The 13,989-nt window shown below is 46.9% G+C and overlaps 1 long non-coding RNA gene across 1 annotated transcript in view; it reads left to right on the top strand.

Annotated features, from left to right (window-relative positions):
• The window catches only part of LOC309446589, a 73,292-nt gene that overhangs the window by 58,174 nt on the left and 1,129 nt on the right, over nucleotides 1-13,989 (top strand). The window contains exon 2 of the long non-coding RNA XR_014185475.1: nucleotides 12,392-12,553. This is a non-coding gene — a long non-coding RNA (uncharacterized lncRNA). The remainder of the gene's footprint in view (nucleotides 1-12,391; nucleotides 12,554-13,989) is intronic.

The following is a 13,989-nucleotide window of genomic DNA, read 5'->3' as shown; positions in this document are numbered from 1 at the left end:
AGCAGCCGTGGGTGATGCCAGGAGCCAGTGGGTGACGCCAGGAGCCCGGCTCGGGGACAGGCTGCCTTAGGAGGCTGGGATGGTGCCATGGGGCTGGCGTCAGCTCTTCCAGCAAGGCAAAGCCCATGTGGGTCGGGGGAGGGAGGCCCGTGGGAGAGGAGGGGAGGCGGGGGATGCCTAAGGCAAGTGGCTCTCCCTGTTGTCTTGTATGTCAGACTTGATTAGATTTGGCTGGGGCTAAGGCCTCCACGCTGCGAGGGGTGGGGTCTGGCTGGAGGGGCAAAGGCAGGCCCTCCTTCCTTTATGTGCTGCTGAAAAGTGGCCTTTGTTGTGGGGTCTGCAGGCTTTGTGCCCTCCTGGAAGCAGTGCCCCTTTCTCCTTGCTTCAGCCCCCCGAGAAAGATGAGCAACCCTGTCTTTTTGTGTCAGATCTGAGCTCTGCCTTGCTCCTGTGCTTGGGTCTCGCACTGACCCCCAGGGGTCGAGAGAAACATTTTTCCTGCTAGTTTGGAGTTGTTAATTTGAAACTGCATTTGGCAAGGATCCAGCAAGGTGTTAAGCTACTTTCAGTCGGGATTTCCCCCCAGGTCTCTCTCCCCAGGTTTCTTCAGCCCTTTGCAAAAAGGTTAGAAGAACAACTGGAGATAGAAACTCAAAATCTGCTGTTCCAGACCTTTCTGCAAACGTGGCCCTCTCAGCCTGAGTGATCTGCAGTCAGCAATTTCCCATAGGGGTTTCCATCTTAAGGTTTTGTTGTGATAGTATTAATTTCGAGCAACATAACAGAATGGGAGTAAGCAGCAGTTGACTTTATGGACCCCTGGGCTCAGGGATGGATAATTGTCCATCCCCTACAAACTGCATACAAAAACCTTTCTGTGTCAGAGAGCCACAAGATATGTATACCCCACAGACCAGAGAGCTCAGTGGGTGGGAGGGCAAAAGGTGGGTGTTCCAGGGAGCAATTTTTAGACCATGGGGTCACAGGGGTCTTGTTTCTCGACCGTGGGTCCGAGCTGGACTTGAACATGCCTCTGTGCCCAAGGATGGTGCAGTGATACTGCTGCATTGCTTCTCAGTGCTGAAAGCCTGGGTTGCGCAGTGGTCCCTGTGCCACCCCAGTGCCATTACTGTATGTTACCTGAGCTATGTGTGAATTGTTGTTGTGGTATGTACAGCTCAGAAGTGCCACTGTTTATTTGCTTACACTCCAGTGTATATGCTTCTGTGTACAGTGGGTGGTTTATTTTCAAAGCAGTGTAGAAGAGATGCCCTTCAGGTCACTTTGTGAACATTACGTGCATGGTTGCCAACCAAATGCTGGATCGCAAGGCTGAAGCAGGGAACCCTTCCTAAGGCTGCCCGTCTGCATTCACCAGGGCAGCACCAGAAGAGCTGCTGCAGCCTCATCAGAGGAGTGGGTAGGTTGCCATCTTGTTGCCCATTGCACCTGCAACACATCGGTCTCTACACTATGCTCTTATGCGGGTTTTCAGGCATCATTTGATCTTGTCCAAGGCCAGGTAGCACAAGGGCAGGGAAACAGTTTTCAGGTGACGAGTGGCTTGATGGCATTTACTATGTGTTTTCATTGCTTTGGTTAAAATAATTTTTCGAGTACAGTAGATGGAGCTCTGGCTATCTGTCTTTGGGCAATGGATCTTTAATATGACCTGTCCCTCCTGTGGTGCCTTTTTGAATCTGGAAACGATGGCTGAGCTAAAGATTTCCTCTCTGCAGACTAATTCTCTCATTGCCCTGGGCCTGCATAAAGGCTTGGCACTGCAGGGGTTAAATAGCTTGAGAAGGGTGGAGGATTCTTCAGCCAAACCCAAACTGATTGCACCTGGTTTGCTCAACCTGTGTGTAAATGACACCATGGTCTTCCCACCCCCACCCCAGCAAATGCCACAGGGGCTGCCAGGGTGTACGTGCAGGCAGGGCTGTGTGAGCAGGTGTGGGGCCCGCAGCGGTGGGAGGCTCCTCGCCCCGGCCTGGAGCAGCCGTGCCAGGCACACGCACACAGGAGCCTTGTCAACTGTAATCGCCATCAGCCACTGAAATGACAGGGAGCCAAAGGAAAAAGTCTCCTTTGTTAAGATTTCCAGCCTCTTGTTAAACATACTTGTCGGTTACTGACGGGGCGTGGTAGGGTCTGCTCCTCTTGAGCAGGAAAAGCGCAGATTTTGTTCAGCGTGGGTCAGGCGGGGTGCTAGCCCGTGGGTGGCTCTGTGTCTTGCAGTGGACGCGGCTCCGCGTTCGCAGCCAGGCTGGTCTGTGGTGAGACCCGCTCCCTCAGCTGTCCCTGTGGACAGTGCTAGCTGAATGTGTAGAGGTTGCTCACACAGGTGAGTGTTGCTCTGCTGTCCTGAGGAGGTGATGAAGGGTTTGGCGCCATGGACTCGGGACTCAGAATTTAGTCTTAGGGAATTGCTAAGGAGGCAGTGAGTTCCTTATAGGAAACTAGTCTGGAATTGTGTTCTGGGAAACTATGCTTCTTTCAGTGTGGGTGTCTCATGCAGCTCTGAAGATGAGCACTACCATACAGCAGAGAGGATGAAATTATTCACATTTATTGTCTCTTCTCCCACCCTGACTCCAGGGGAAGCCTGTCCCTCCTTTGCACACAAAGACCATCACTGAATCATCTGGCTCTGCAGTAGCCCGTGATTTTTTACATGTCAATACATTGTTAGTTTCTTGCTTCTGTGTCCACCTAGCATAAATTTGTGAGTATAAATGATGCTATCCTGCTTATTTTAGTAAAGTTCTACCCAGCTCCAGTGCAGGGAGTTTGGCCCAGAGCTCCCAAAGGCTGACCTGCACTTGGGTTTTCTTTGGCATCGTATAAAGGCTCTGAGGTGAGTGGTAAGGGCTGGGGAGGTTCCATGTTGTGGCCCAGCTGGCGTGTGCAGCCACAAATAATAATTAATTGGCTCTTTAAGAAGTCTTGCAAGCTCCTTTTTTTTTTTTTTTTTTTTTGTCTGTCTGTCTTAAGCTCCTTTTAATTAACTTCAGTCATGTCCCAACACATCATCTTGGCTGAATCATAGACCTCACTGTGCCAGTTTTTCACATTCCTGAAATACACAGACCGCCAGTGTTGCGAATGCAGCTCGGAGGCAGCGGCTCAGAGGAAGTCGGGCAGCTCTCCTGGAACTCAGAAACTTTCAGGAACTGTTGTGAAATCGAGAAGCTACACAGACCGGCCTCTTTGCTTCAGACTCCCGTGCTGCCCAATTCCCAACAGTGTTGCCGTTTTGCACTTTACCACTGACTCAAGGAGCGGCAATTGTTGCAGGCACCTGTGTACAAGCATCTTTGTTCCTTTAGAAAGCACCTTTATTCAGGTTACAGTGCTTGGAGCGTACAGCTTTTTTTTCCCCTTTCAAGAGCTTGTTTCTTTGTCACACTTCTTATTGCAAAGGGTCAGCTTTCAAGATCGTGGGGCATGTTAACAAGATACTCAGGCGTACTTAGTCACCAAACAAAGTCTGTGTGGCAACAGGACAAACTTTTGTGTCTCTTCACTAGAAAGCTTCAAGCCTTTCCTAAGGACCTTTTCCTTTAGAGGAATTTGGGGTTCTGCAGTGAGTCTTTATGCACTATGACCTGGCTATTCTCTCACCAATGCTGATGGAAATAATACCAATGTTTCCATTGACTCAAAGCTGTATCAACACATGTTGTCCATTGGTCTATGTGTTTTGAGCTGTAGACTTCTGCATTTGATAACTCAGAATCAATTTTAGCACCCCATTTAAGAATATGTTTAATTTACTGAAAAGAAGGGTCTTATTCTAATCTCTTGGTACTTGTTTAAAGAGTACAGCTTTGATAATGGGAGTTGTCCAACTTGGGAAGTCTAATACTAACTTGAAGTGTTAGTATTCAGTGGTTAAGAGCTGAAGCTCAGTAAATTGAGGTGAGAAACAGAGTGCAGCATTACAGTTGTGAGAATCTTCATCCACTTGAATAGGGTCCCACTGTATTCTTCATTCCTAACCATGTTAAAAATCAAGTTTGGAAATAGTCTCCAAAAGAAAAAGGAATTGACTCAGGGATTCAGGATGCCTCTGTGCTCCATGCTGAGGAATAAAGGATTGCAATTTACCTTCTGCCCTTAATGAGAAAGGAAACAGAGCATTGTGATAGCAGGATCAGGTGGCATGTCCCCATGTGACAGCAGGTTCAGGTGACGTCCTCAGGCTGCGGGTGAGGAGCCACGAGTTGCCCAGAAAACTCCTTCAACTGTGCTTGTGTTTCCATAGCAGCTCCAGGAATGGCTGCGCCGAGACAGACAGTGGTGGCCTGTTGGATTGTTATGGTGGCCAATTCTGAATAGGTGTGAGGAAAACACATATGGTAGCTGAGAAGAAGCAAAGAGGGGAAAAATGCCTCAGCCTTTTGGGAAAAGGATAGGAAAAACAGGAAAGGTAATTGCAAGCAAGCACCAGAATGGAGCATGGGAGCAATGCCTGAATTGCTGGGGGCTTTATAGAAGCTCTAGAGACGTAGGCACATTGCAAATGGGTAAGAAGCAGGAGCAGCGTTCAATAATGAGCACGAGAGTAAAACAAAACTGCCACTGATTAAGAGTGTCTTGTCATTCCTGTGGAACTCAAGCTAATTCCTTCTGCATCTGGCATATGACACTTATTTGTGTGTACAGACTCTGACCTTGCTGGACCAGCCACTAATATGATGTAGAATTTGCTTGTGTTGGGGAGAAAACATGTTTGAAGTCAAATAGCAAAATATACTGACAGTGGAAAAGAAAGAGAACTTCAGGAGTGGTTCGAGTGAACAGCTCAACTCTGTTGCCTGTTCAGGAATTAGGTGTCCGCTGAGACACAAAGGATTTGGGTCTTTCCAGTTCCAGCCTTAGGGAAAGACCAGGTAAGCTACAGTGTGGTAGTTAAGGAATATATTTCCTCTGACATACTTTAGTTCTAACTACTTGGCTTTAAGGAGCCTGTTAATCACTGTTAATCACTGCTTCCCAGTGTCCCAGGGAGAACACTGCCATGGATCAGGATGCTGCCAAACCCAAGGCAGCATTCACTCCAGGTGCACAGAAAATTGAAACCTGGAGTGGGTTGGACCCCAAAAGAGGCACATATCAGAAGGCTGACGTGCCCAAAGTGCATGGCTGTAACAAGAGTGATAAACCCTGTCATGGATGTTATGATATTTTCCCTGAAATTCTTCCTCTTGTGAATAGTAAATACTGGTTTCTAAAGCATTTACTGGGCACCTGTCCCAGAAGAAGTGCCTGAACAGCAAAGTTAAAGCGTGGTGTCAGAGTGAGAGGGCCAGACTCGGCCTTGAGCCGTTGACAGCCCGTTTAATTCACTCAGTGAGGTGCAGGAAGGAAAAAGGAAAACTGAGTCACTGGTTGTTAGAAATGATGAAAACAATGATCAGGACCTGATCAGAAAGACCCCTTGGTAGCATGGAAGCAAGGCTTCAGAACACCACCGAGGAGTATGCTTAAACAAATCATACAGTGATGTAATATCTTCAGCTATGAGTTTCTTTCAACAGACTGCCTTTGCCTAGGAATACTATGAATCTTCAGGTGTTGATGGCTGGAGTGTTTGTCCTGAGGATCTGGTGTCATACCTGTGTTTACAAGCAAAAATAAGTGCATGTTTGTAGCAGCTTTTACACTACCCATCACTGCTTTTTCTTAGCAGTACTGCATTTTGTAAGTGAAGGAGTTAATATAGCTGTTTCACACCAGGTGGAGACCCCAGGCCTCTCAGGGCTGCAGGAAGGGGAAAAGCTTCTTGTACAAAAGCTTGGGATTACATGATGTGAAAAGTGGTGGGGAAATAGCAAACAGCTCAGTTAGCAGCACTCAGACCTGTGGGCTGCTGACTGGCCGCTGGTGCCTTCGGAGAGCTGACAGGGCAGCTACAGCTTTGCTGACTTCTTCCAGCTACTCACATAAATACATAAAACAGTTATTAGCTTTGCTCCCCTGTGTTCCCCATGGCTGTAGCCCCCGCAGGGCTTCCCCAGCGCTGTGTGGAGATGGTGCGATTCACAGTACAGAAAAGGCTGGGAAGCTCCACTTTCCAGTATTGTTCTGTCTGCTTCCACCTCGGAAGGGCGGTTCTCAGATGTTCTGCAGGGTTGTGTACCAGGAGTTTTCAGCCTGTTTCCAGTTCCAGCAGAGTTCAAAAGAGGAAGATACTCCCCTTAATTTTTTGCATGATAACAAGTTAGGCAAGCATCATTTTTGGATGTAGTTGATGGGAGACTGGTTGCTGCCAGTGCCAAGTGGGCGTCTTATTTGAGACTATCAAATGATGTGTGTTGTATTCAACGCTTTGTTGGATTTCCTGCTTGGAAAGTCATGCGTGTGCCAGCCAGACAGAGTTTTCTATTTTGGCATTAAACTAGTCTTGGCACCCAGTGCAAACTGTTTACTTTAAAAGCTTAATTTTAAATATAGTTTTGGAACACTTGAAAATGTCTACAAATCAACAACAACGGAGAGGAGACTAGAGCATCATTTTCTTAACTCCTGTGTCATTTTGAAATACCTTAATCTGCTTTGAAAATACCTTAATAATAATCAGCTTTGAAATACCTTAAACTTTGCTTTATGCGAGCCACTTCTGGTTTATTCATGCAGTGTCTCTTGTTGAATTGGACAGTAGAGAATGGGTAGCTGAAAGCCAGGTAAAATCTGAAACCATGAAAGAACATAATGGACAGCAACATTCGAAGTCCTTTTAGTATTGTTTAACCCTTTCTTGTGATATATCACTGGTGGAAGGAGAACATATTCCATCTTATTGAGCAGTGAACAGAAATAGCCTGTGTTAGGATCTTGAAGGGCAGTCTCCAGGCTGCTGCAAAGCCAGTGGCCATGCTGACATGCAGTGCCATTAATTTCCACCTAGCAGAGAGGTTTTTAGAGTGCCAAGCGTGACGCGAGAGTACAAAACACTTCATTCATCAAAGCCGAAAGTAAGAAACTCTGTGTTTTTGGTTTTAGAAGTAACTTTTTGTACGTTTATGACTTTTTCCACATTAAACATCATTTATGGTTTGGAAATTGTTCAGGCAAGAGGTATGCGGTTTCTGCTCCCGAATATCAGCAGCAGTTTTGCTGGGTTCAGTCTCTATTTTATGTTGACTTTTTTTTGGCTTTTCACTATCTTTCGGTTGGACCTCTTTGGAGCAGACTGCCTCAAGGAAAGCCCCCAACCTTCTTTCTAAATGCAGACTAAGTGGTCTGCCTAAGGTAAAGAAGATGACATTGGTATAGGGAATTTGGGCTCAGAAGCCAGACTTCTGCTTGGTGAAGAAGTACCTTTCCTGGGATGTTCCCTCATCAGAGCAATTGCTGGAACAAATTGAGAAATAGGAATTTCACACCTGGACTTTAGAGACGTGAGTTGATAGATTTTTCCATAGGCAATGTGAGAAGTTATGGACTAGCTGTTGAATTTTCAGTTAATTCTATTCCTGCTGAATAAATGGTAAAGAGCTGGTGCAAGATCTTGGTTTATGGCCTAGGACATCCATTTTACAAATCTAACTGAGATTTCAAGGGCCTTCTTTTGCAGACCTTTCTATGCATAAGTGCCACATTGGAAGTGAGGGTGGATGGAGTTATGTAAATACGTTCTCTGTGCGTGTCAAAGCAGAGGAGACACTGCGCTGGATGTGCTATTGTTCCTGCAGCATTTTGGATTCTAGTACTAATTCTTTCTTTAGCTGACCAGGCAGGACGGGATTTAAAAGCAAATGCTGTTTTTTGCCTTTCTGTGTTCAATGCTTCATCCAAGAAGAGCAACTTTCCTTTCCCCTGTCGATAAACACCCTGCAAGGGCCCAGTTACTCCACTGACTAATTAATGATAAATAAATGCTGTGGGGTGTCTGAAGGCAGTGGTGGGTGCTACAGCGCACAAACTTCCAGAGCTGCTTTTCAGCCTGGCCGCTGTCAGGGCTACATTCCCCTTGGACTCCCCAGACGCTACTCACCCCTGGTGTCCTCTCCCCACAAAACCTGCTCTCCAGCCCTGTGCTCCTCCTGCCCCCAAGGATGAGAGACCCATTTTCTGTGAGGAAACCAGTGCCGTCACATGGGATTCACCCCTCAGATGTACCGGTGCAGGGGGAATCCCTGCCGTCTTTCCAGAGGTGTGCTGCCAAGAAAAATAGCACTGAGTAGAGGTCTTATTTTATTTCCTTGCTCCTGCCCGAATAAGGAATGAGTAAGACATCCTGCAATGTGTTAGGGGAGTTTCTTTCACTCTTTGGCCCTTTGCTTCACAGCCCAGCCACTTTTGGTGCTGGGTGCCTCTGTCTGTCTCTTCCCTGGTGCAATGATCATTGAGACAGAAGTTTGCAAAAGTTCCCTGTATTGGTAGCCCGTGTAGAGCTGTCTGGAGCATGACACACGATGCCCAGTGCCTCTGGAACTGGGGATAGAAACCTGCTTGGAGAGAAAGGGTGTTGCGGCTATATTTTTACATTTGTTTCCATTTTAATGTTTGGTTGTTTTCTTCCTGACCATGCTTATCCACCTGTGTTGCTGAATTTCAAGGAGAGAAAACAAAGCTTTTGTTTTGTTTCCCTCGCTTGGCTGAACTTTTTGCCTGTGCCTGCTGTGTACCCCGGCTGCTTCTGCAGGTCTAACATGCCTCTGTTTCTAAACCCGGGTTCTCCTTCCTGGTGCCCTGGGCAAGGGGTTGGAGTCTTTATCTCTGGCCTCCCACAGCAGAACAGCCTGGAACAGCCAGAATTCATTCCCGTCCTACCCAAGTCAGGACCACAAGCCTACGCTTGGTGGTGCAAGCTCTCCTAGCTCGGTCTGCAGCTTGATTTGTGATGGTTTCCCAATAATGGGAAGAGATGATGAAAGTAAAGACTCACAGATGGGGAAAGATATCTCAGGGCTGCCAGGGCAGCTGTTCGAGGTCTCTGAATCAGATGGAGACAGAACTCCACCACCCTCAGCTTCCCCACCCTCAAACAAGCCTTCTCCCATGTGCAAAGCAAAACCTGCCCCACCCCGGCCATGCCATTTGAGCTAATGGCCTAGTTAATAAATGGCACATTCCGGGGGTAATCCTGTCAAAGCTTTCCTGACATCCCCATTGATAATATTAACCACAAAGTGCTCCCCTGCTCATCTGATTAATACCAGAAGAATTCTACTTGATTAGATCATTACTGAGGGGAAATGTAGGAAAGACAAATATCCCAGGGAAAAATGAGGTTTTAGACAAGGGGAAGATCGCAAGTGTCCACGGTTTGTAAAGTTCTTCACCTGGAGGAGAGGGAAAGGTTTGTGATTGTCTTCTCCTCTCTGACAACCCTTGCAAGAGTATGCGTGTCCCAACCTTTCTTCTTTGCCTATAATTCATTCGTGTCATGTTTCTATGAGCAGCTATAACCCAAGCAAGTGCATGCGTCTTTGAAGGGTTGGAGACTTCGAATGTAAAGTCCCAAGGGCAGAGACCCATGTAATTGTTTCCTTGAAGAGTCTGGCAAGGTCACATTAGTGCGATTGGGAGCTTTGGCACACCACTGAGAGCAGAGGGAGGAGCAGAGTTTCCTTCTCTATCTCCACCCTGCCGTTCTCCTTCCCTGAGAAAGCTGGGATAGTAGTTTGGAGGCTGGGTAAGAAAACCAGTATTTTGGGAAAGATACTGGGCTGCTGCTCTCATCCTTTCCTACCCTTTCCAGAACTGTGGTTCTTGCTTATCTTATGTTGAGATAAATGATAGCTCTTCATGCCTCTCAGGCTGCCTGCAGATTCAGGCAGGCATCGCGTGATTCCTTCCACATGGGCTTTTAAGTATTTCTCACCCTGCAGGCTTCTAGACGTGGTGGTGGTGGGGAGGGGCTTTTTAAAATGAATGTGCAGATTGTGATACGGAGTAGAGCAGTCCGTCAGCCCTGTCTGCTGATGCTGGCTTTGATACCTGTGCTGCCTGCATCCTTGTTTCTTCGTCACGGTGAAGTACAACAAGGTTTGGTCACGTAGATACGATCAGAACAGGAGCAAACAAACCTGAGCTGTTGTTACCTGTGTGTGTCACTGTGGCAGCTCCCTATAACTGGAATCTGCTTCACTGACCAAAGCAAGTAGTAATGGGAAATAGAGGTGTGGAGGAGAGAAAAGAGCAAGTTTTCGGAGTTGGATGTGATTAGCTGATATGTGTAAATACTGGATGGGAGGGAATAAAGAGGACAAAGCCATTTCTCACTGATTTCTACTGTGAGGGTGTTTGAACATAGGAACAGGTTGCCCAGAGAGGTTGTGGAGTCACCATCCTCAGAGATTATTCAAAACGCAACTGGACATGTCCTGGGCAACCTGCTATAGTTGACTCTGTCTGGAGCAAGGGGGTGAACTAGATGATCTCTAGAGGTGTCTCCAACCTCAGAGATTCTGTGATTCACTTGCAAAATACCTGTTAGAGGGTAATTGTGATAAGCTGGCTTGGGAGGTGAAACCAGCTTCAGAAGTTCTTATAGATCCCTGAAAATATCCTAGCTAAAAACAGCGCTCTGTATTTTTTTGTTAAAGTTGTTTTTTTTCAGGCTGTACTGGAACATAGCCTGCAGACTCATTGATAATCACAACTGGGGGAAGGGGTGAACTGTAGTACTGCAGCAAAGCCAGTGGAAAGAAGACATTGTTAAGCCAGCTCAATTATTTGAGGTAATCTGGCATCTAGTTACACTTGAGTCCCTGCCCCCAAAGTGCAGGGCTATGCCATTCCCTGCTAAGATAGCAAGCTTGGCATTTGCCTTAAGGAATAAGAAGAGGATCTAGGAGGTCTAGAAGAGGAGAGCTGAGAGAGCCCGAGGCTCTTAAACAAGAATGAAGAAGGGTGATAACATCATGGAGTAGTAAAGGGCTGGAGGGACAATACAAGTAATACAAGGAGAATGATTATGATTTGTTCTCCATATCTAGGACATATAGGACAAAATGTCAAGGTTTTTAACTACAGCAAGACATTAGGAACAAACCTTTATAGCGATAACACTAATGAAGCCCTGGAATAAAGTGCACAGGTGGCTGTGGGGTCTGTGAATGCAATAGTTAAAACAGAGTGTAAAAATTTCAGTCAGGGGTGGCAGACTGAGCTGACTTGCTTTGGAACAAGCAGATGGATGGATGAGAAAGTCCTTTACTGTCCTCAGTTTCCGTCACCCCCTGGACAGCGGGAGTTCAAATGCAGCTGAGACCATGCCTATAGGAAGGGGCTCCTCTGTCCTTCGCTTAGATTTGAACTCACAGGGGAAAGCAACCCTGTGAGTTTTCTTACCCTTGGACCTTCTCAGTACATGAGATGCACCATCTTGTGTGGCTTTTCACATCCGATGATGTCACCAAGTTCAGAGTTAGTCCTGGGTCCAGCTCCCCTCTTTGCAGAGAAGCTCAGTACCAGAATTGGCCTTTTTGCTGCGCTGAATGCTGGTTGTTTTCCTTCCCAGTCAGCAGCCTTTCTAGAAGACCTGTGCACTGCGAAGTTTAAAGCCTGGCGATCATATAAATTGCTGCTGCTGTCAGCTTGTGTAAAAATGTTATACACTATGGTGGCTCCTAACATGGAACAATTCCTTAGGAGTGGGAGTGTGGTGGACAGACAGACAATCTGCCTGGAGTGAGAGAGGCAGCCTCTGCTTGTTAACTGATCTTATGGGAGGAGGGGAAATAAGTTAATAAAATAATAAAAGATTGTACTGCAGAGTAATTTGGGCATCAGTTCCCGTATAAGAAACATCTCTAATCCATTGAAGGACTTTCAGTCCTGATCTGACACATCCACAGGGAATTCCCAACTAAACAAATCTTATTCCCCTCCTATTTGCGCCCTCCCACACCCTGTCCCAGACCACAGATAATGTTTTTAGGCATGCTCTGAGTAAGCACGGGGGACTGGACACCGCTGGCAAAGCAGGCGCTTGGGGTGATGAAGCTGCTTGTTTTGAAACGTCTTCTCCAGAACCTTCCTGGCATCAAAACTGGTGTTGGGAATTCACTGACAGCTGAGTGGGGATTTTCAGGCTTTCACAGGGTTCGAAGTGGGGAAACTGAAATCACTGAGGAAAAGAAGTGTCCAAGTTCCTCCAAGGCTCCAGGTCATGGTACCTTTTCAGACCATTTCCCATTTGTCCCTTTGGTGGAAGGCGCTGGGCTCAGCTGTCTTCTGCTTTTTGCAGCCTGTGCTTTAGAGGGGCCCCCTCAAGTGTGGGCTGGCGTCACGCTGCCCTGGAGAGTCAAAATCCTGTAACGTGCTGAGAGAGCAGACTCTCCAGTCCTGGCATTTCTTTATATTCCAGCCCACAACCGTTCCCTTTCTGAGAAACCTAACCACTTTGTCTCCTTTATTCCCTCCCTCTCAGCTCCCTGGACACGTCTACTGCCAGGAGATGTCTCAGCCAAGGATTTTGAGCCAAGATATGGGGGAAATGGTTTAACCAGATGTGTGCCCATGCCTGTGACACTGAACTTTGAGATGCTGTTATATAAAAAGCTTGCCACCTCCCCTGCCTCCCAGCAGCAAGGTGAGTAATGGGTGGGCCAGCAGCATATCCAGAAAAACACCTCTTTTTCAAGGGGAAGAAAGTGAGGTTATAATTCGACTGTAAAAATTTGCTCCAGGCTGAAAACTTGGCAAACAAAAGCTTAGCTTAGGAGTGATTTTAAAGAAAACAACAAAAAAGCATGAAATAAATCAGGGCAGTCATTTTGGGTGGAGATGAGGGTCCAGAGCTTGAAGATCATTCTTTAGTAGGGGAGGAGAATGAATGGCTCAGAGTCGCATTTGGCTCTCAGCCCTGCTATAACTGAGCCTTTCAAAGCCAGGACTGAATACATGTCCAGTCCCTGGCCTCTCCCTTCACCCATTTGTCAGAGGAAAGCGAGGCCTTATGTACTCATTAAAGCAGAGTGGATGCAGATATGGTGGCACAAACTGAATTCCTCCTATTGTCACTTTCTAAATATGGGTTTCCCTGTAAAATAAATTGTAAAAGCACATAAAGTCACTGCAGCTCGTTTTGCCTAGGAGGGGACAAAGAACATCCGTTGCTTTCAGCATTATGGATCTCCTCAGGTTGTCTCTCACTCTGTGCCTCCTTCAGCGTTGCGCAGTGCCAGTCCTTAACAAGCTGAACAATTGAACAAGAGGATGATGGCTCCTTGCAGCCCTTACGTGGTCTGAATCCTCTGTGGTCCCTCACAAAGCTGAGGAGGAGGATAGAGAGCTGGCTGGCTGCATAGCAGCAAAGACCACAAGCACAGAACTTGTCTCTAGAGCTTTCCAGACCGTTACCAAATGTACATGGTTGGCAACACCGTTGGCACAGGCCTTGAGAAACAAAGACAGAACCCGGCTACTATGTCTTTTGTCATCTCCAGACCCCTGGGGCCCTCCAGCCTGTGTGCCCATACATAATCACATTGCCAGCTCCCTTTGTAGTGCTGTCATTGTGTGGTTTTCCTGATGGCCTGGAGCCTTCACACATCAAGTTAGGGAGGAAAGTATAATGCTGGCATTTTAGACAAGCCCCTCCGTGCACCGAATTACCTATCCAATTGGATATATGGAAAAGATTGCACAGTGAGAGTGGGTTACACACTGGAACAGGTTGCAGAGCAAGTGTTTGAAAGGTCCATCTTTGGAGATATTTATAACTCAATTGAATAAGACCTAGAGCAACCTGACATAGCTTTGCTGACTCTCCTTCTTGCTATGCACACTTCTAAACCAGCCATCCCCTTGGCTGCCTGATGGAGTGCTTTAGCTGTAGCAGGTTCCAAGGAACTAAAGACTAAATGAGTGATCAAAGGCTTGTTAGATGTAAAGGACCCTTTCTGAAGTTTTCCCTCCCACTGCATGGTTAATGCATGTTCAGGTCCATCAGCTTAAGTGACATGGGCAGTCATAGTTTAGATGGGTTGTGACCTAATTCTGCTCAGAACAGGCTTCCTTTGAAAG

This window comes from Streptopelia decaocto (genome assembly GCF_964273445.1).
Source record: "Streptopelia decaocto genome assembly, chromosome: 15".
NCBI classification, from domain to species: Eukaryota; Metazoa; Chordata; class Aves; order Columbiformes; family Columbidae; genus Streptopelia; species Streptopelia decaocto.
The sequence above is the reverse complement of the archived record's forward strand: the minus strand, read 5'-3'. Positions and strand labels throughout refer to the sequence as shown.